A 23174-nucleotide genomic window follows, 5' to 3' on the forward strand; every position below is an offset into this window, starting at 1 on the left:
AGGGGAATACTTTTGCAGATAGAGTAGCAAAGGCAGCTGCAACTAAAACCGCTGTGCAAGCAATACAGGAAACCGCTGCTACCCCGCAGGCCACATTATGGGAAATTCAGTCAGGGGCTACCGCCACTGAAGGCACCAGGTGGAGACAACTAGAACCTCCTGTTAACAACCCACGCTGCTGTCAAAATAGAAGGACGAGGAACCTGGGTACATCACACACACCGTAAGAAGGCTCCGACACCAGCCCCAACTCCAAGCAGCAGAACCCAAACAGACTAGGTCAGAACTGTGTTGAGTAGGGTGTTAAAGGCAAGGCCTACCCTTTCGACACTCGGAACCGTCAAGAGACGGTAGAGAAAATCAGACACAGCTAACACAGTCAGAACATAGACTGAATATTAATATGGATGAAGAATCCCATGACTTATGAGAAGACTTGTTACCATTTCAGGGTCCCAACGCCACTGAAGCAGAATGATTAGCAGCTAAATGCCAACAAAATACAGCGTGTATGTCAGCCATTGTGCATGCCCAACATATCGAGCAAGAGTACCTGGTGTGCCAGCACACCAGTGTTCCAAGGACTGTAATCCCTCTGAAAAACGCAGACGTAGGAGAAGTGAATATGACAATCTCTATGTGCCAGGTTATTAACCAGACCTCAAACTGTCCCAGTCCCACTAACCCCGCACCACCGAAAATGATGCTGCATGTGGCAGCTAGTAAGGGTGAGATATTTGTATAGCAGATGAAGCAGCAGGTGCCGGAAGTCTGGTCCAGATGCATCGATTATGTGCAGGTGCACAGCAATGGCACTTGCAGTGACTCCAATAGCAGTTCCCTGTGGAATTGCTCCATGACAACCCTGCAGGGGTATTGGAATGTAATGTGGGTCGGTGGTTCGGTGGCCTATGGTGAATTGCCACAGAACTGGACTGGTTGTTGTTATCCAGCTGTAGTGCGCCCAAGGACGCAGGTGTATACACTTCCCCATGCCAAGCAGCACAGGGTGAGGAGAGACATAACCAGCACAGACTATTGTGGTAGAATTCTGAGGGACCCATGGACCACTCCGGGTGAAACCATTGGTTGGTCCCTTTTCCTGGGCGGTGGCACAGTAGCAGCCCTGCAAAAGATCAATGGTTTAGCTTATCAGTTACTGCAAGTAGTTAATGACACCTTAGCAGCAATAGGTGCCTTAAAGATAGAACAACAAGTGATAAGGGCAGCAGTGCTTCAACATAGAATGGTATTAAATCTCCTAACCATGAAGGAAGGAGGAGTGTGCAAAATGATTAACACTTCCTGCTGTTTTTACATTCCAGATCTCAGCGCTAATATCACTGATTATATGAATCATATGTGATCTGCCTTCACTCCGCAGCCTACAGTTCCAGTAGCGGCTGTAGCGTTGCCCATTCTGCTACTCATTCTTCTTCTTTTTCTTCTTCTTCTGTGTTTACCTCCTTTTTTGTCATTGCGTGTCAGACGTCTTTCTAGTGTGTTCACCATGCCAGCGCTCAGCGGCCATGCCAATGACCAACCCCAGCTCAGTGAAGACATTCTGCTCCCCAAGATGGGCGGTGCTGGTGATCCACATGAAGACATCGTAGTGCTATTTGCTGAATAAATGTGTGATAATGTGTGATATAGAATAAAGGGGGGAAATGTTGTGGGAATTTACCTTACTTCATTTTGTGGAAATTTACTTTGCTTTATTTTACTTTGCTTTATGTTTCTATAGTCACAGCATAACAGTCTGCAGATAAGCATGTGAGTCAGGTACACCAGCTGCTCACATACCGTTCTAACCATAGACATAGAAGAAGCCTTCAGCGCTCAGGCTAACCAAAACATGAATTAGCCGATACTCTGTAGGAGTTGTTTTTCTTTTTTTTCTCTTTCTTCTGTTCTCTGTATAAGGGGAGGGGGACCGTACTGCGCGTCAGTCCTTTTACTCTGTTATACAGGGGACAGAACTCAATAAAATTTTACTCTTTACTACACAATGCATAAAGCTGTCTGTGTTTGATGTGCTCTCATTTTCCCACCACATCCATTTAGCAGTACTTCTGAATAACCGAAATGGCTTAAAACAGCTGAGGGGATATTTGAAACTGAGTGATAAGATGTTCAGCAATTTATATATCATAATACAAGGCAGGAAATTAAATTTGGCTGAACTGCACAACAGTAGCTGGCATGAAAAGTATGTCGTAGAGAGAGTAACAAAAAACTCAACCTCTCACCTCGCGCTCTGAAATGTCTCCGTCACTGTCTGTAGTGTCCTCTAGGATACTGCTGCCCTCACTAAAGTGTGTCACCCTGAGCGGGTCAAACATCTCTTGAACATAATGGAAAATCAGCTTCAAGTGCTGCACTGAGCAAGAGTGCACTGTAAATGGCCAGATATAAATGGCAATGTCAGTAGTAAATTTATATATGCAGTCATGGAACAGGTCCTATCTGTAGAGCACAGCTTTAAGGTGCATATTATGATGTGCTCTTACCAATCATCCTCCTGGCTGTGTCTTGCTCTTTTGGCCAAATGTTTCTCTTCCAAAGCAGACAGACCAGACTTGCTGCATATTACTCCGTGCACTATAAACAAACCACATGTATAATGCCTTGTAAACAATGGAACAAGGGAAATTTGAATTGTGACTACTCTGTTAAAGGGGCGGATAAGGCAACCCACCCAAACCCCCCCGAAAGCTGTTCTGTTATCTCTAATTGCTATGCAATAGTCCTGTGATTAACTCAAAGGCTGGAGAAGTTTCACCTTTCTCTACTTGAATCCTGAAGGCTGTTCGGTTCTGTCGCCCACAATCCATCCTGTGTAATTAAACATTCACATCATAACTCGACCCCGTGCAATAGGGCAAACTCACTCGGATGGGGGAAAGGATTACAGACTACCTGTACTGCTGACGCAACTCTGCGGCCATTCCAACAACATCCACATACATTCCAGCAACATCCTATTATAGGACAAAGTGGGCTTAAGTACACCCATTTAATAGCATCTTGGACCTTCTTTGGCCTCCAGAACTGCAGCAATTCTTTCTGGCATAGTTTCCACTATGTGCTGAAAATACTCTGCAGGAATTTTGGTCCAATCTTCATAGGATATTTTCTCTCAAATTACATGGAGGGACTGACATGTTCTAAACTGCCTGTTATACTCTTACAGCCGCTTTGAAATACAAAAAAAAACATATTTATCTTCCACTCCACTCAAGGATGGCCACACTTGGAATTTCCCTTGGCACATTTAAAACATTGTGTGAGCCAGATAGCTTCTGTTTTCAACCTTCCAATGCTCTGAGTATTAGTGTTCCATGCATATGAGATGCTTCAACACGTCCATGCGTGTTGTAAAGAAACACAGTGTAAGCAGTATTAATGAAAGTGCATCTCTACCTCAAACTCACCAGTGTAACAATTACAGTTTGTGAAATCTAATTTTAAATGGCGATCAGCCTTCTTAACAAATCTCCAATAACAAATAAGCAGAACTCACCTTGTTAAGTGTTTGTGTGTGTGTGTGTGTGTGTGTGTGTGTGTGTGTGTGTAGTTTTAAGCATAGCAAGGCCCTTCAGGGTTGCCAGGTGGAGCCTTCCTGAAGACCCTGATACTGAAACAGCATTAAAAGCTGCAATGGCACTGTAGTTGTATTTATCTGCACTAATACAGCTTTGAACTATTGCACTCTTACATACAGTAAGTTTCTGTGTACCGGTGTACATTTCTGTGTACCTTTAGTAAATAAAGGGATTCTATTCTAATATTACAAGTGTTAGAAGTGCTGAAACTCCAAACAGTGAAGAAACCAGTGGAGCTTAATGACTGGTCAGATGAAGAGAGTGAAGTGAGGAGTTTCCTTCAGTGTCTGCCATGCCCCAGCTGAGCTGAGTGTGAAGCTTTTATTAGTACTATAGGAGTTGTGTTTAACTTTGAAACTGATGGTGTCACAGCCATTTGTGGCCGAGAGTCTAGAAGAGCATAATTGGCTGTACTCTTAGGGAGAGAGGGAGTGGCATACGCTCTCTCCCCTGTCAATTACAGAGACACCGTGCAATCAAGGGCGTCTATAAGTTCATGCGTCAGAAGGGGGAGGAAAAGACTATTTTCTGAGTACTTAGAATAACATTCCGTATTTTTTGGAGAAAGTTTTCTAGAGTGTTTTCATGTAGAGAGAGAAATGAGTGGCTAAAATGTCAGAAACATTAAGGAGACAAATGGGGAATACTATAACAGCTCTTTCCATGTGTTAGTGACACCAGCGTTCCCTCTTTTCCCAGATGGTAAAAAAGAGCCCTGACTCTTGCAAACTTCATTTTTTTGTAGAACAAAGAGAAAGATAAATAACTCGCTTTATGGCCTTTTTCCACTCATGCATACCAAGTCCAGTATGCATCCAAACATTGTCAGAATAGTAGGAGTGCAGACTTTGAAAAATGGTCTTGTCATGTAAACTCAGCAGCTTTGTCCCTGGTTGTCTAGTGGTTAGGATTCGGCGCTTTCACCGCCGCGGCCCGGGTTCGATTCCCGATCAGGGAAAAACCTCTTTTTATGCTCATATAAAACGACAGATTCTGCATTAAAACATAAAGTTTGTGTGAGTTGGAGTTGAGCCGACAGCCTAAGGATGACAGTTTTAACTTCTACTCTACCAACTGAGTTATTGAAAGCGACATGCAAGTAATCCCACATGTCCAAACACCAGTATGTTGGCAAGAAACACAGCCAGTTTTGGATGTTTCAATTGTTAAGTTCATTTGACACAAAGAAGAAAGATCGCATTGTATAAGTTGTTCAGCTACAAACAGATATATCTTTTGATGACATTTGGAATCATACTGGACTTTGTGTACATGAATGGAGAAAGGCCATAAATGGTTAGAATAACATTCAGTGCTTTTGGAGAAAAGTTTCGAGAGTTTTGTCATGTAGTGAGAGAAATGAGTGGCTGAAATATCAGGCATTAAAAGTGCAATTTGCACTCATGGAAAGAAAATTGCTTTCATGTGGACCGCATTGAGATATCGATCTGCCTGTGGAACATAACACCTCTTAAGAGGCTAGATTTGTGCTCTCAAGCTGCGATGGTGGTTTTCTCATGGCTTCTAAAAGAAGAGGCTGTGGTCAGGGTGGAGTGAGTCTTTGATAACCAAGATTGTTGTTGTTTTGGCCTTCGAATAGACAATGGCATTACCCAGTGTCAGGTCTTTCTCAGTAAACTGCAGAGAATGATATAGAGGGCAAGAAATGGTCAAGCAAAGTTTTATTGGGTGTGTGTCTGTAAAAAACACTACAGCTCTCTGATACATTTTTGGTTCAAGATTTAATCATCATGCAAATGATTGTGATTAATGCTTTGTCTGTTTAATTCAAATATTATACTATAAACCTAATATTTTAATAGGGTTGGCAACTTTCTAGATCCGATTACTACATGTGTGTGAAGTACAGGTGCTGTAGCTATACGGTATACAATTGTCCACAGTAGCCTAATTATAATATATACAACAAAAAATGCATCTAAAATAAACACCAGAAACCTGGACTAAGGGTGATGTACATAAGTGCATTAAATCTAGGTAGGACTGCTCAATAGGTAGGATAACAGCAGAACAATTGTCCCACCATATAAGCAAAATGAGAGCCTGCTAAGGCCGCCAAGAGGGTGCCAAAGACCATGTATTTATTTCTATTTGTTTTTTACCGATGTTATGTCAGTGGCAGCTCAGATTTCTGCATAGGGCCCCACACAGGCTTGGGCCAGCCCTGGTATCACGGTGTCGTGCACTGGAAAACCATCAAGCCTGTTGACTATGCTACCAGTGTTGTTGATGTAACTGTGCAAATAAACTGCAAACACAATTACTTTTAGAAGTATCATCCAGTTTGTTTTCACAATTGCCAAAATGTAATGAATCACAGCCAGTGTTCTAAAACAGAGCTGGAATGTACTCCTGGTTGATGCGCCCTGTTTCTGGTTCCAAAAAAAAAAAAAAAAAATTGGTGGATGAATTTTCAATGAAAGTGCTTCACTCAGCAGCCATTAATGATTCTTATATCCAGTATGAATAAATTTAAATTCCTATCCTTGTATCAGGTGCAGCAATTATGTGTAACAATTGTGAAGCAAAAAAGCAAAAGCAAAATTGTAATATAACAATATAGGTAATATAGAACTTGATCTAATGATATTAATTAGGCTATGCAAATAGCACAACTACTTCGGTAGCACATAATTTCTGCCTGTTGAATAGGCAGTTTTCTGCTTTGCAGATACTTGAAATCTTTTACTAATCTTTCCCCAAATCCAGTAGGAGCTGCCTTTTACATTAACATGCCAGGATACACACTCACTGGATGTTTAATCTTTCTAATGGTTAAGCTATATTCTTATAGTCAAGAAAGATATTTTTTAATTATTAATCAGTTAAAAGGATTTCTTACTGTAGGCCTATTATAAACAACATGGAGGAAATTAAAATAAAAATACTTGAGTTAGACAGTGGACACAGGTTGCTCATAAATCAAGTAACTGAAACTGGATGGACTGCTTAATTATGTAACAACACAACATTTATGGCGACGAAGATGTTTCACACATATACATTCTTACGTGCTGCTGACCTCGATATCCATATTTCACATTGATACTGTAACACTATAGATGAACCTAAACTTCACATTCTCGTCACGTTGATAAGCTTTTTGAAAGTTTGATCATGATCAAAGATCATGATCTTTGTTTTCTAAGTGTGTTTCCAAATTGCCTTTGACTGCTGTATGCCTAATTGCGGCATTTAGCACCTCATTTCGTCTCTAATTTTTGACATGTACTCTTGACATAAGTCTTGCATAAGTGGAAAGTCGATCAGCCCCCGTTTAAAAATGATAAGCTTTTACTGTCATGTTAATAACATCACACACGCGCACGCATAATGCTTCGACTGTCCTACACTTTAAATATCTTTTGCACATTATGGAGGGTGAGCATAGTTACCAGTTCCCTTCATGCAAAAGGGTTGTCTTAGGTTACTGTAAAGTCTAATGCACATTTGGAATTATTAAAAGTAGTTTATAATCAATACGAAATTTTACTGGGAGCCAAAGTAAAGTAGCTAAGATATGATTGATGTGATCAAATTTTCTAGCTCTATTAAAAACTATGGCTGCTGCATTTTGAACTCGCTAGGCACTTTAGGCACTTAATAGCACAGCTAGATAGTAAGGGATTACAGTAGTCCAATATTGAAGCAATAAATGCATGGACTACCTTTTCTGTATTATGTGTGGAGAGCATGCTCCTAATCTTTGAAATGTTTCTAAGGTGGAGAAAGGGGGTCCTAGAAACATTATTTATTTACGTGAGCTTCGAACGAGAGACTGGGATCCATAACTCCAAGATCTTTAACTGTTAGAGAAGATGTGATTGGGAAACCATTGAGGTTCATTGAGTAATTAGAGAGTGGAGACCTAGCTGACTCTGGGCTTAATAGAAACACCTCTGAATGTCTCTGAATGTTAGAAATTAATTAAAAATACTAATGTCAATGTATTTACAACGCATGTATTTAGGACGTAATTTTTTCAATCACAACAAAATATGTTGTTGTATTTTTTGCATTATGCTTACTACAGAATTAACAGTCAACTGTTCAGTGACTTTGCATGCAGAGTTGTAACACTGCTTATTACTAGAACTGTGGCTAGAATCAAAATCAACGCTAGTGTCGTTCCTAAATCCCCAATCAGCTAGTCGTAAAGTTAACATTCAAATAGAAAATAAAGATGCAGACTTCAGAATTAGTTAAAGAGAATAGCTGAGAGAATAGAATAAATTATCCGTTACTACCCCTGTCTTTTATCATCCCTCCATCCCTCCATCCCATGCCATCTTCCTCTATTATTTGCTTTTCTATTTTGTTCTGGTATCTCCTTATCTCTTTTTAAAAAAAACATTGGCCAAAAGACTAACGAAAACACTGACATACTTAAGACCTTTAATATTTTTTTAAAATATAACATTAAAAGGAGAATGTTACTTATTTCACCCTGACTGTCCACTTATATATCTGTTTTGAGTATGATTTTCCTTGTTCAAGTGAAAACAGTAACAAATGTAGCATGTCACAAATATATACATGACTATGTATGAAAAATGAAAGACATCAACATGAAACACTGGAGCTGATTTCAGTTAAGCACCTAATTATGGAAACTATAAAGACTAACATTGTCATAAAAATGTTGTGAAAGTTAATGCTTAGAAGATTACAAGTGGCTAAGACATACCTTGTTATAGGCTGTGCTTACTGATGTACACCAGGTGGACATAGTGTCAAAGCAGAGGGTCTGATGGAGCAGGTGGAACATCAACATTTAAAACAAAAATGAACTGCTTGTATTTAGTGAACTAAATAAAGCATAAGCGTCCTATGCATGGCATACAGATCCCTATAAGCTTTGATAAAATCCATCCTCATGTAAAAGATGTATTGTCCCAATCATAGTAAGTGAAAACTATGACATAAAAAACTTTCTTTACCTAATATAAGCAGGCAATTATCTTTTAATTTGACCTACCCCAGTAAATCACGGTACCTAAGTTGATGAATAACAGGAATAATCACAAACTTCTAATGAAGCAAAGTAATATATAATTACAATTATAAAGGACTAATTTGGTTTGTCTCCCCCAAAGCCATTAGAATGTTCTTTATATAACAGGTGAAAATGACCTACACCAATGTGATATACAAACCAATCCTGCTTTTATTACACAGAAGAGCTGAGCAATTATGGGGAGGCACCCTAAAAAGTTGAGGGTGGAATTACCTGTCAATAAACAAAGTACAGAATAGATAAGCAAAACTATTCTGTTGCATCATCTTTGAAATGACTCTGCAAGGAAAATGTTGATATGAATAAATGCTTGTATTCCTTTCTGATACAAGTCAAAAAATATCTTTAAAGTGGGTCAAACATGAGAACTATGTGCATTCCTTCACAAACATATACAAATCAATGAAAAAATCTCCCCTAATATGTTTATATACACAAGTGTCTGTGGGAGCCCCAAAGCTATATTATGCATTCAAATAACAAAATATATATCACAGTCCCTACAAAAAATGAAAGTAAAAAAGCAAACAAACAACAAAAAGGGGAAAATCATAAATGAAAATATCCCAAAAATAATATACTAATGTCATGTTTGTAAGCAGCCCTGCTTTCCTGCTTCCTAAAATGATGACATATTTTAGGTACTCAGGCCACTGGAAACAAAAATATACACAACAGTTCTTCCACACATTTAGAGGAACCTGATTTTTTTGTTAGATAAATATGTGTCGGTTATGACCGTTAAAAAGACCTGAACAAAAAAAATGTTTGGATTTTTATTTCCTGTCACCTTTCATCACGGGCAACATAAAAATTCACACTACTGCAATATCGCTAACATGTTACTGGCATGCGAATAAGACACCTGAGCACAGAGAGAAACCCAGTGTTATGACTACAGTTGACATTGGAACTAGCTAGATAGCTCATATTAAGACACTTCTTTGGAGAACACGTGCTAAAGTGTTTTCCCCACAATCTATATGCATAATTTATTTGCCAACTGTGACCAGAGAGAGAACATACCTTACTCACAGCCTAGGACATGCATGGATTTTGATGAGGACTGCATATGCCTGGGATCAATTCAAACACGTCATGACGATGATATAAAACCTGATGAAACAAGCTTGACAAGCAGCAGTTCCGTATTTCCGTGAAAGTATCAAGCACAGATGAAGACGTTTCTATGGTTATCTCGGTTTTATAAATATTAGCCTATAGAGTTGGGCTTAGTACGTGAATAAAAGATGGAATTAAACATGCATAAATTACGGTGTCCTGGAAAACCCATCGTGCTGCAAATACACAAAGCATATTCATCAAAGTGGTAACACACTTTAGAAATGCGGTGCAAATTTAGAAAACGCATACAACTTCAGGAACAAATCCTGTCACAACACAACGGAAGTGCAGTTTCCGGAGGACATGGAAAGGGGTGGACTTCTATGAGATTAGCGTGAAGTCTATTGGAAGTAGTGACAACTGAGTAAAAAGGGTTGTTTTTTTTCCAGTTACCACGGTGTTATCAAGGGTAGGTATGTGATACAGAATGGAAGACTGACCTATTCATGCTCTGCATTCTTGCATATTTATTTATACATAAGGCAGCCTTAAAAAACATGGTATGGAAATCCCATTTAACAAAATATGCACTGTTTTACAGTCAGAGTGAAATAAGTAACATTCTCCTTTTAATATATATATATTTTAAATGTTAAAATACTTAACTATGTCAGTTAAGCTGCCAAAAATGCCCCTTTTGAAATTTGTATTTCTAATGTCACAAGAACACTTTATTGACCTATCTCTGCCTATTCAGCCTATAGAGGTTTAGCACACCCACTTAAATTGCCTTTCTCAGGCATTTCAGCTCTGAGTACCTTTTGAATGAAGCACAATACAGGGCAGCCAATCATAAAGGAGCTCATTTATCTTACATCCGTCTTAAAGGTGCAGTAGCAACAGGTGCCTGTTGAATTCCAAGCGATATCTATAGAGGTTGGAAATTGGTTGTGTAAAAAAAAAAAAAAAACAGGCTGAAAACGAGTCGTTTCCGCTCTGTGAATTGGGAGAAAGGGACAGTGTGTGGAAGCCCAACCCCAGTCATATAGGTTTGCTTCTAACAGTACCATTACCATCACCCACTCTGGTGCACTAGTTTGAGTGTATTAGAACTAGTAGCAATGCTGAAGCATTACATGTATCTATAACACATATTCTGACCATGATGAAGTGATAGGTTTGTTAAGGCAAACTGTGTATGCAATACATGTTGCTTAGGTCAATTGCTCCAATTGTACACAACTCTAAAGCTACACAACTGGACATTAGTTAAAGTCTACACAGTGTCAGTCATGTGAAGTACAACTGAAAGTTCCCCTGTTGTATTCTTCCAACAATCAAGTTCTGCGTAAGTGGGGGCAAAATAATATGAGCTTCACATCAAAGAACATTTTAAACAAATGGACTGTATGTACATCTTTTTTCTAATGTTACAATTGGAGTCTAAAGTTATATCTCTTATCAGTGGAGGATGCACTTGCTCAAACCTTTTCTTTAGATTCCTTTTGTACACACTACAGACTGTGACCTCGAGATGCTTGAATGAATGTTGAACATTCACACTTGTGTATGAGTGCCGATTGTTAGCTAATGCATCATGATGAGCCTATCCTTTTTGAGTTACTTACTGAGATCATTCTCATAACAAGTTCATTACACCTTGTGTACTCGATGTAGTGCGGTGAGCAGTTTCAATCTTAGTTACAATCTTAGTTATCAAAGACTCACTCCACCGACCAAAGCCTCTTCTCTTAGACAACATGACAAAACCATCGCAGCTTGAGAGCAAAAATCGAGCCTCGTAAGAGGTGTTATGTTCCATAGGCAGATTGACATCTTAATGCGATACACATGAATTTTCTTTGCATACATGTACATTGCACTTGTAATGTTTCTGATATTGCTTCTCTCCTGAATAGCTCAGTCAGTAGAGCATCAGACTTTTAATCTGTGGTCCCTGTTCAAGTGAAAATATTGTTCTTTGCCACTAAAGTGCGCTTGATAAGTTTCTTGAAATACCTCTAGATCAACCTAAGTCAAGGGACAGGACCCTGTTGCCTTGAGCCTTGCCGATTAAACTGACATTTCACATCCGTTTCCCCCAGCTGTGATGCTGTGCATTGGCTGTCATCCCAGGTTAGGCTAGCTAGTTCTGCTGGCAAGCTTGAAATATCAAAATCCTTCCTACTTAAAAAAAAAAAAATCACTTCTGAGCCTATCCTTTTTGAGTTAATTACTGAGATCATTCTCACAGCAAGTTCATTAGACCTTGTTCACTCATTGTAGTTCGGTGAGCAATTTCTATATTGGATGAGAGAAGGAGCAGACTTGTTCAAGTCACAGAATCCATTCAAACTTAAACAACAGGAGCTTGTCAGTGGAGGGTATACTTGCTCACACCTTTCTTTTCAATTCCTGTTGCATAAGGGAATAAGGGACAAGGGAAGTGTGAAGGAAATATTGTTGTGTTTCTTTCTCTATCATTGTAAAGCGTGAGAAAGCTTAGCATAAGATTAGAAGAACAGGACGTTCCCTAGAGAACGTCCTTGAAGAAATACACTCCTTCCAAGGAGTTATCTGGTCTCAGCAGAAGCAAACCCTCCCTCGTTCTCTCGAACGCTACAGCTAGTATATAAGGGGAGGGAAATCACCCAAAGGGGAGCGAAGCAAATAGGCACGCTCATTTTTTGAAACTAATAACTCAATAAAATCTTCTTATCCACATCTGACTCCTTGTTTGCTGAATTTCCACCACAGAATTTGGCGTAGTCGGCAGGATCAGCGAGAGGCACCATGCGGCGCGGCGGTGACTAAACTTCGAGGACGCTCCTCAGAGAGAAAACTGAGCTGGAGGAAGAGGGAAACCCACAAGAATACGGGAAAGTACCTAACCAGGGAGTGATGTCCCGCTTGACTCCGGTGGTGTGCTCCGCCTGATCTAACGAACAGAAAGTAAGTGGTGAAGTTCAGTAATTTAATCCTAGAAGAAAGTGACATAGTGATCCGCCTGAGTCTACCCTGGGGTGGGTCTGTAAAGTAGCATAGTATATGAGATACTAGGGCTTAAAAATAGGGTCTAGAGGACTCCGGAGTCTGGGACTCCGCCAGCCTAAGAGAATAGGCACACTGAGTAGACGTACTAGTGTAAGAAATAGGCCCGGGCCGACAGAACACCCCGCAGGGAAAGGAGTGGACTCAGTATACTAGCACGATTTGCTGGAGCGGAACTAATCCATATCGGGGGTAGATGGTGTGGATAATAAGATAAAAAATAGGAAAATTGTAGAGAGTAGGTAAGTTTCCTTTGTTCGTTTGTTGCCTGAATCCAAAAGTAAAAAAAAAAAAAAAAAAATGGGTGCGGGCAATAGTAAGGAGTATGAGTTCGGTAAGGACAAGCTCTCCAGTAGCCTATTCTTTCAAATGAGTAAAGATTATGGGGAACATGTAAACAAACATGTCCCGTTTTGGATTAAACATTATGGGTTTAATACCTCAGGGACGCTGAGTGTTGCATACCTGTTAAAATTAATTAAGAGAGTCGAGGTCAAACCTAGAGAAGCTGATAAGAAAGCACGGAAATATTTGACAAAAACAGTGAGGATATGCTAGAAAAGGCAAAAATGTGGTTAGAAGAAGCTGAGAAAAGGCAGAAGAAACAGGAAGGGCAAAAGAAATGTAATAATGAAGTGTCTCAGTGTGTTTCCTTAGCTGATCCTGACCTCGATGCCGCCCCGCCGAGAGCCCCCAGCTGATTCAACAACCACAAGCATCAGGAAACCCACCTCCTTATCCCGAACCAGGGACTTCATCGCTAACATCAAAGCCGTCTCCATATGACGAACCAAGACGGCAACTGGAGACAATAACCTCACCAGTGGCTCATCACACTCGAAGTCACGCCACTATAAAGCCATCCGCAGGGCCTGACAGAGGCTATGCCCCACAGTTCCCGATGGTGGAAGTGTCAGGACCTGAGGGAGTGATTATGGTCCACCGTCACTGGACTACAGACGACATCATGAAAGCGGCCGACGGCCTGAGCAAGCCAGGTGACATCGGCGGACGACGCTTCGGACAAGAACTGATGGCATTCGTGCAGTCCTGCAGACCAACACAGGCTGAACTGAGACGGTTGTTGATGATGCGGAAGAAGCAGAGGAAGAGGAAAAGGAGGGAAAAACGAGTGGATGAAAGAGCAGGAATGCTACAACTGTGGAAAGCTTGGACATTTTGCCAGAAACTGTCCGGAGGAGGATAACTCATATGACGGGGGCACAGACCTGGATCCCACTATCCACGAATGACGGGCGGTGGAGAGGCAGGACAGCAGCGGACCACTGAGTGAAGATGGCAAAAGGGAAGTAACAAATTTAAATTACCAACTATTACAGCAGATTAGTAAAGGGCCAAGAGGCCTCCCCGAGGTAACTGTGAAAGTAGAGGGAAAAAATGTTAGGTTTTTGGTTGACAGTGGTGCCACCCACTCAGTGTTAAAAGAAGGTTTAATAGAATGTAAAATGAGAACAGGATATGGGATAACAGTAATTGGAGTAGGGGGTCATCCCATTGATGAAAGGATGTCCGAGCCTCTCCAATGTAGTTTAGGAAGCAGCCAATTCAAACACAGCTTTTTGGTGTCAGAAACCTGTCCAATTAATTTGTTAGCTAGAGATTTAATGTGTAAACTCGGGTGCACAATTAGCAGCAACCCAGAGGGGTTATTTGTTATGTGGGAAACACCTACACAGGGAGTCCAGCTAGAGGCAGGAGTCCCTTTGTACGTGTATGAATTGCAGTGCACTGCTGGGGAAGTACTAACACATTTTATGACTGAAGTTACTAACACGCTACCTGGTGAGCTGACAGTTAAACAAAGTGATTCTATTCACTGTACAATGAAGGTCCATGAGGGATCTGATGTTGATTTTGAACAAAAATTTGACTTAGGGGGCAGTGACAGTCTGATTATCACAGCTATAGCGTGGGACTGCGAGTGGGCTGCGGGAGTGGTGCAGCTCTCAGCTAAACAGAAATCTTTATATTCAATCTCACATGCAGCACCTCATGTGTCGCTGGCTAGCGCACATGTTGACCCAGACTGGCAGAGAGTAGGGTTGTGGACAAAACGCATGTTGAGCACAACTGATTGGATAAAAGGACCCCAGTGTAAAGTCATGTACAGCCCAAGCATAGATGTGTGGAAAATGCCAACCCCGTATAGGCTAAATTGTAAAAGGGGGGTTGAGCTTGTAAGTCCTAATATAGTAATTATGGCAGCCTCTGTTACCCTCTCAGAGGAAGAGGAGGATGAATTGAAAACAGTTCCTGCAGGATTATGGGCACAGGGAAAAAATGATGTGGGCTTAATAAAAGGATGTGAGCCTGTCCACATCACCCCAAAATCTGATTACAGACCACACCAGCACCAATACCCTCTAAAACCAGAGGCAGTGGAGGGTATCAGGCCTGTGTTCCAATCATTAAAACAAGCAGGAGTTATCGTACCATGCCCAGACTCACCAGTACGTACTCCAATTTTCCCAGTTAAAAAGCCAGGGAGAGATGAATGGAGATTTGTGCAGGATTTGCAGGCTGTCAACACGGCAGTACACCCTAGAGCCCCAGAAGTTCCAAACCCGCACACCATTCTCTCTCAGATCCCACCAGACAGTAAGTGGTTCAGTGTAGTTGATTTGGCCAACGCTTTCTTTAGCGTACCTGTGCACAAGGATAGCCAATTTTGGTTTGCTTTCACTTTTGAAGGAAAGCCATACACATTCACGAGATTGTGTCAAGGGTATTGTGAATCACCAACCATTTACAATGCCGCCTTACACCGAAGCCTAGAGGCTTTAGAACTCCCTAAGGGAATAGCCTTGCTGCAATATGTTGATGATCTTTTGATTTGTGGGAGAACACGAGAAGCGTGTAAACAAGCCACGGTGGCACTGCTACATCATTTAGCAGGGGAAGGCCACAAGGCATCCAAATCCAAATTACAGTTTTGTAAGCAGCAAGTGCATTTTTTAGGACATGACATCACTGAACAAACGCGCATGCTGACTAAAGACCGAGTGAATGCCATTTTGACTATACCAAAGCCCATGACGAAAAAACAACTGTTGTCCTTTTTAGGAATGTGTTCCTATTGTAGGACATTCATACCATCCTATGCAGAACATGAGGGACCACTCAGAGATATAATACCGACCAAAGGGTCAAATTCCTCACAGCCGGAATGGACACCGGAAGCTGAGGCGGCCTTCACAACACTGAAACAGCTGTTACAAGTCATGCCAGCGTTAGGCATTCCCGACCCAAACAAACCATTTGAACAGACAGTGGATGTTAAAGGGCAATATATGACAAGTGTATTGACACAAAAACATGGGGACAAACAAAGGCCGGTGGCCTACTTCTCAGGAAAATTAGATACAGTCGCAGCAGGCCTACCTTTATGTGTAAGAGCTGTGGCAGCCGCCGAGAAGGCACTAGTGGCTTCCAGAGACATAGTAGGCTACGCCAAGCTTACCCTACATGTGCCTCATGCAGTGTCAAGAATACTGCAAGATCAAAAAGTGGCACATTTGTCCACTCAGCGATGGCTTAGGTACCACACTGCCTTATTAGACATGCCAAATGTTACTGTGAAACGATGCACAACTCTAAACCCCTCCACTCTATTGCCTACAGAGGAGGAAGGAGAGCCCCATGACTGCCAACAGGTGTTAGAAATTGCAACATCTCCCAGAATAGATTTAAAGGAGGAACCAATACTTAATGCGGACCTGGAATTGTTTGTGGACGGTTCAGCTAAACGTGACTCTCAAGGCACTAATCGAGCAGCATATGCTGTTGTGTCACACACAGAAGTGGTGAAAGCAGAACCACTCCCATCTAATTACTCAGCGCAGGCAGCTGAACTTGCTGCACTCATACAGGCGTGTAAACTAGCACAAGATAAGACCGTGAACGTCTGGACCGATTCCCGGTACGCGTGGGGAGTGGCACATGACTTTGGGGCTATTTGGAGACATCGTAACTTCCTTACGAGCTCAGGAGCAAAGATAAAGAACCATTGCCTAGTAGCAGAACTGTTGGAAGCAATCCAACTACCAAAGAAAGTGGCCATCATAAAATGTGCAGCACACACAAAAGCAGGGGACCCTGTGTCGAGAGGAAACGCTTATGCAGACAAAGTAGCTCAACTCACAGCCACACAACCAGTCCATACACAAATGGCACAAATAGATAATGGAACCAGGATAACAACCAAAGATATCCAAAAACAAGCTACTCCACAAGATTATGTGAAATGGAAAAAAGGGGGGTGCAAACAAATAGGCGGGATATGGGTACACCCAGAGATAAACAAACCCTGTCTCCCCACGGCTTACATGAAAGGACTAATTGAGATTGCTCATGGGAGGAGTCACATGAGCAAAGGGGGGATAGTGGAAAGTATAACAAAATATTGGTATGCACCAGGAATAAACACACACACCAGTAAATTTTGTTCCCGATGCTTGGTATGTGCACAAAACACACCACACGGGGACAATCATACCAAACACGCACCCGCCGGACACCCGCCGCCTAGTGAGCCATTTCAACATTGGCAAATAGATTTTGTAGAACTAACACCAGCTGAAGGAAAGAGGTACATGCTTGTGTGTGTGTGCATGTTTAGTAAGTGGGTGGAGGCCTTCCCAATGGGAAAACAAGATACTGATGCAGTAGCAAAAGCGCTACTGAGAGAAATTATTCCCCGGTGGGGGTTACCACAACGAGTGTCCAGTGACAATGGGACACCCTTCGTACACGAAGGACTAAAAGCTCTGACTAAATACCTAGGGGTAGATATGAGAAAACACTGCAGCTATCACCCTGCTAGTGCAGGGGCAGTAGAACGGACAAACGGCACCATTAAAGGAGGTCTAGCTAAATTAACGCAGGAAACAGGCATGAATTGGGTAAAATGCCTTCCCCTCGTCCTGTGGCAATGCCGAACCAGACCGCAGGCACGAACAGGCTTATCAACTTTTGAGAGTGTTTGGACGGCCTCCCAACACGGGGCTAGGACCGCCCGACTGGGATACTAACCTGATCAATGAATCACTTTTGCAGTATTGTGTGTCTCTGCACAAATCTCTCTCCCATGTGTCTAAGCAGGTGAAGGCAGTTCTTCCCGAGGTGACGGATACTCCACTCCACACCCACCAACCAGGTGATTGGGTGCTGATAAAGGACTTCAGAAGGAAGCGGTGGAACCAGCCCAGGTGGAGAGGACCATTCCAAGTGCTGCTGACGACTAACACCGCCGTCAAAACCGACGGACGAGCAACGTGGATACACCACACTCATTGCAAGAAGGCGCCAGAACGACCTGAGGACTCATGATGAATTCTCTGTTTGTCACTATCCTACTCACTACTCTCGCCCCGATCGCGGGACGACAACTCCTGCCAGAGGACAGATGCAAAGGCAATATCGCTTGTGCAATGGCATTGGTGACGGCAACCACTGCAGCCTTGAATAAGATTAATGGTTTAGCGTGGCAAGTCCTAACTCTGGCCAATAGGACTGAGACGATTTTTACACTCCTAAACCAAGAATTGCACCAGATTCGCCAAGTAGTCCTGCAGAATAGAATGGCCTTAGATTTGCTCCTAGCCGAGGAAGGTGGGGTGTGTAAGAAGATAAATGTATCATGTTGTTTTCACATCCCAGATTATTATGATAATATAACAGACCTGATTACACATATGAAACAGGACATCCAGGAGCCGTCCCCAGCAGACAATTCATGGTTCTCATGGTTCACCTCGGCCCTGGGCCCGTGGGGACACTGGGCAATGACGGTGCTTTTTCCTGTGCTCATTGTCGTATTGATGGTTATGTGTTTCCTGCCATGTATTATGAATTGTTGTGTCACCTGGGTGACTAATCTTACTCGTGTACAGTATCAACTGTTGCAAGAACTGCCAGAGGGGGTGGATGAGGATTCTGAGGAATTTAATGACCTCCAGGCACTATTCATTGAAAATTAAAGTCTAGATGATGTTGATGATTGACAAAGAATCAAAGGGGGGAAGTGTGAAGGAAATATTGTTGTGTTTCTTTCTCTATCATTGTAAAGCGTGAGAAAGCTTAGCATAAGATTAGAAGAACAGGACGTTCCCTAGAGAACGTCCTTGAAGAAATACACTCCTTCCAAGGAGTTATCTGGTCTCAGCAGAAGCAAACCCTCCCTCGTTCTCTCGAACGCTACGGCTAGTATATAAGGGGAGGGAAATCACCCAAAGGGGAGCGAAGCAAATAGGCACGCTCATTTTTTGAAACTAATAACTCAATAAAATCTTCTTATCCACATCTGACTCCTTGTTTGCTGAATTTCCACCACAGAAGTCATTTTGGAACAAACCTGTGAGGCAACTGTCTTTGAGGCAAAGTGTCTGTATCCAGGGAAGAACATGTGCATGTTCAAGTGCTTGCCCTGTACTTCATTCTCTGAAGTTTACTGAGAAAGACCTGACAGCAGTTGAACACGTTTGGTTGTTGTCTGCTACCTTGTCTCTATCTCTCTCTGTGTTCGCATGATAGGCACCACTGCATGCCATGCACCAGGCCTCCTTTCTTGTGAGGCTGTCCCTCATGACATCTATGGAGTGCATAATTGAAGACTAAGTGAAAGGATTCCCTTAAGATCTGAATACCTTTGGTTGTTGTCGTACATCGTCTCTGTCTCTCTCTCTATGTGTTAAATGCAGACTGCTCAGGTCATGGTGTTGACAGCTTCTAGTATTTTCACTAGATCCAAAGCAGTGTCAAACCTGTTTTTACATTTAAATGTTTTCACTTGGTTTTACATTTTAATGTTAACAAAATAAGAAACAATACACATTATAAATGTTAGATAGCTACATATTTGTACTTCTTGTACAAACTAAGAAAATAATAGAACACTAATTTAGTTATGTGACATATTGACACCTGAGCAAGACATGGGTGAGGGATAAAAAGGCAGGATATTAGTCACTGCCAAAAAGTTTTAAAAACACAGATGTGGGGAAGCTCATGAAGACAGGCTCAGCTTTAGTCCACAGTATGCTAAATGGGAAACACTGGAGGATGGTACATGAGGGGTTTAAATAGGGAGAGAGTTAATTAGAAGCAGGTGATCGTGATGGTTGATAAGTGTGTGATTGTGAACCGAGCAGTGGTTGTGGTAGGTGATTTGTGCGGATATGTGTGTACGTGTCTGTGTCTGCGTTCCTGGTTCGGTGCGGACCAGAACCTGACAACTTGTTTCCACTTGATATCAGAATTAGTTGAAGAGAATAGCTGGTCCTGTCCTTTATTGCAACTTAAATATAAACATGCTTTTGAGGGACCCTCTGGAGAATGTCTGAGGGGTACACAAGAGTTTAATTCTTATAAACTTTTTCAAGGGCAATTATGTAAACAACCCTCCTTTTTTTCCATATTGTTCTTTGAAGTTTCCACCATTATGCTCAAATTACACATGACATTATAAAAGCTAGTCACCTATGAACCTGCGGGCTTATATAGAAGGGAAAATAAACTATGGACTATTTGTGCTCTGCATTCTTGCGTATTTATTTATGCTAGGCTGTACATAATGCAGCCTTAAAAACATAGGATAAAAATCCCCATGTAACACAATTCAGGTTCTGTCTAAATACATGGCTAGCTAGCTAGTTATTTAACAATCCCATTTAGAACATATATCGTCGTGAATGTCCTGAACAAAACACGCTGTACCTAATCCCCATAAATGACATATCTCTCACTGAATAAAAACTTGTATGCTTCAACAGTATACAGTGGTAGAAATGGTGATCACCTTTAAAAGGATTTCTTACTGTAGGCCTATTATAAACAACATGGAGGAAATTAAAATAAAAATACTTGAGTCAGGTGTCTGTTGAATTCCGAGCGATATATATATAGAGGTTGGAAATTGGTTGTCTAAAAATGAATTGTGATTGTTAAGTCACATAGATGTAAGTGGACATGAAGGGAAAAAATAGTGTGGGTGCCAAGTATGGTGATTGTATTTTTAAAGCTGTAGGAAATGTTACATTCAGAATGTTTGTGAGACAAAAAAAAAAAAAAAGATATAATTACTATCCATGGTATAATTGACTGTGTTGCAGACAACATAGGCAGGGATTAGACTGAAAAATGTCAGAGTATTTTTAATGTTCTTTATTGCTGTCATCAGAGGTTATGCAGCCATATCCTCCCGAGCAAGTACGGCTTCTAATCCTAACAGTTTGGCCGCCTGCAGACACAAATAAAGTGTTGAGCAATATTTAATTACATCTACTTGAAATGCATATTTAATTGCATTGTTAGTATTTATGGAAAACAAGTGTTAGGATTGCTCTGCTCCATTGCAGACTTTCTCACTCTAGCAACTGTGGATTCCATCTCCTCAATCAGTTGGCCCATATCATATTCACAGGAACCATATTCCATCTTTATAAAAGAATTCAGTTTCACCTCCAACTATGAAGAGAAACAGTGTTAAGCAATATTTAATTACATCTACTTGAAATGCATAGTTCATAGCATTGTGAGAATTTATGGAAAACAAGCGTTAGGATTGCTCTGCTCCACTGCAGACTTTCTCACTTTAGCAAACACGGCTTCCAGGTCCTCAATACACTTATCCCTCTCGTTGACATTCATATCTTTAGGTTCCACCTGTAGATATGAGTAGAAATATTGTTGAACAGTATTTAAATACATTTAATTGAAATATGACTTTAATTACATTTTGATACATTTGTAATTTATAATTTGAATTGGACTGGAAAGGAAACAAATACAATTTTTATCGCATAGCCGTAATCACATAGCCTGCAGGCCTAATGATGTAAAAATGTGCCCTCAAACATCAAATGTTCAACAGAAATAACAGGACCTGACACACTAAGGTACCGTAGACCCATTCAAATTGTGCTATTGGAATAATAAATTCCAATGCATTCAGTCATTTTAGCTAGTGTTGATTTTGATTCTCGCCACAATTATACTAATAATCAGTGTTACAACTCAGCATGCAAAGTCACCGAACAGTCGACTGTTAATTCTATAGTAAGGAGAATGTAAAACAAACAAACAAAAAACCCACCAACAGTATTTTTTTTTCCTGTAACTGACAAAGATTGCATATGCTAAATGTATGTGTCCTAAATATATTCTAAATAATTTACATTAGTGTTTTTAATTAATTTCTCGAACATTTGTTGAAATGCATTTGTAATTTATATTCAGAGACATTTCAGTGTACTTAAGTACAAGCATTCAATTAGCATCACTGTTCACCATAGCTGTTTTTCCATTTTTTGTGGCTTTTGTCCATTGCCACAGTATGGCTTTAAATCATTTGTCTTGGTTCTACTTTACTTACTATGGCTGATTGAGTTCTCTGAGTAGTGAAGTCCTTCTTCATTAAACGCTTTGGTCTAGTATCTGTTTAAAAAGTAACAGAAAATGTCTTATTAGCGTTGTATAGATACTTAGAACACTGCTACGTAGATCTCTCTCTCTCAGACAGACACACACACACACACAGTTCATCCAAGAAGTCATCCTCTATTCTGGAAGGGTTCTGGGCTCGTGTTTTTTCGTTTTTCTTTTTCCCATATTTACCAAATATCCCGTGCTTCTCAGAAGGAACATGTTCCTTGCGTCTTGGATTGCAATTGTAACTACCGCACTGACCCATAATAAATTTAGTGTACCCGTTATCTGTGATCTGTAGTCTAAAAATGGGTCACAGAAATTGTTCATTTGAAAAATCTGTTCTTTGACTACATCATAATCGCTTAATTGATGCGGCTGCATTATGACATCACACGCCACCCACTGAAATAAAAGCTGAGGATGTCATTGCAGAGGTAGGAGGAGCCAGAGTAGAATATTAAAGAATATTACATTGCTTGAATAGTGGCTCTGTCTGCCCTGGGGGTATTATTGAAACCCAAAGGCTGAAAGGATGGGGAGAGATAGAGTGAGAGAGAGAGAGAGCGAGCGAGCGAGCATGTGTGAACATATTCTTGTCACGGTACGCCCCCCCCCCCCAAACGTCTCCCCGTGTGTGTTTGCTTGTGTGTGTGTGTGTGTGTTCATCCGTGTGGCCATGCTCCCTTGTGTTTCATGGCTGCCCTTCATTGTGTTGTTATTGTTTGCGTATATAAGTCCTTTGTGTCAACGTTAACGTTGTCAGTGTTTGATCCCACGATAGCCTTAGTGCTACGTTGTCTTCCATGTCTCTAAATAAACATCGTTGTATGCATCATTGCTCCTCTTTTGTATCCTGCCAAGCCTCCCTGTGTTACAATTATGATAAAATTTGATAAAATACTAGATCATAGTTTGCAGTCTGAAGTACTTTTGACCTGCTGAGAGTTAGCCTGATTTGACTTAGCCTG

The 23174-nt window shown here is 41.1% G+C and overlaps 1 non-coding gene across 1 annotated transcript; it reads left to right on the plus strand.

The window, feature by feature from the left end:
* Window positions 1-4491: 4491 nt before the first annotated feature.
* Window positions 4492-4563, plus strand: trnae-uuc (transfer RNA glutamic acid (anticodon UUC)). The gene has a single exon. It is a non-coding gene; the product is annotated as a tRNA-Glu (tRNA).
* Window positions 4564-23174: the final 18611 nt, after the last annotated feature.

Source organism: Electrophorus electricus, unplaced genomic scaffold (assembly GCF_041902795.1).
Source record: "Electrophorus electricus isolate QZ-2024a unplaced genomic scaffold, ASM4190279v1 Scaffold44, whole genome shotgun sequence".
In the NCBI taxonomy this organism is placed as follows: domain Eukaryota; kingdom Metazoa; phylum Chordata; class Actinopteri; order Gymnotiformes; family Gymnotidae; genus Electrophorus; species Electrophorus electricus.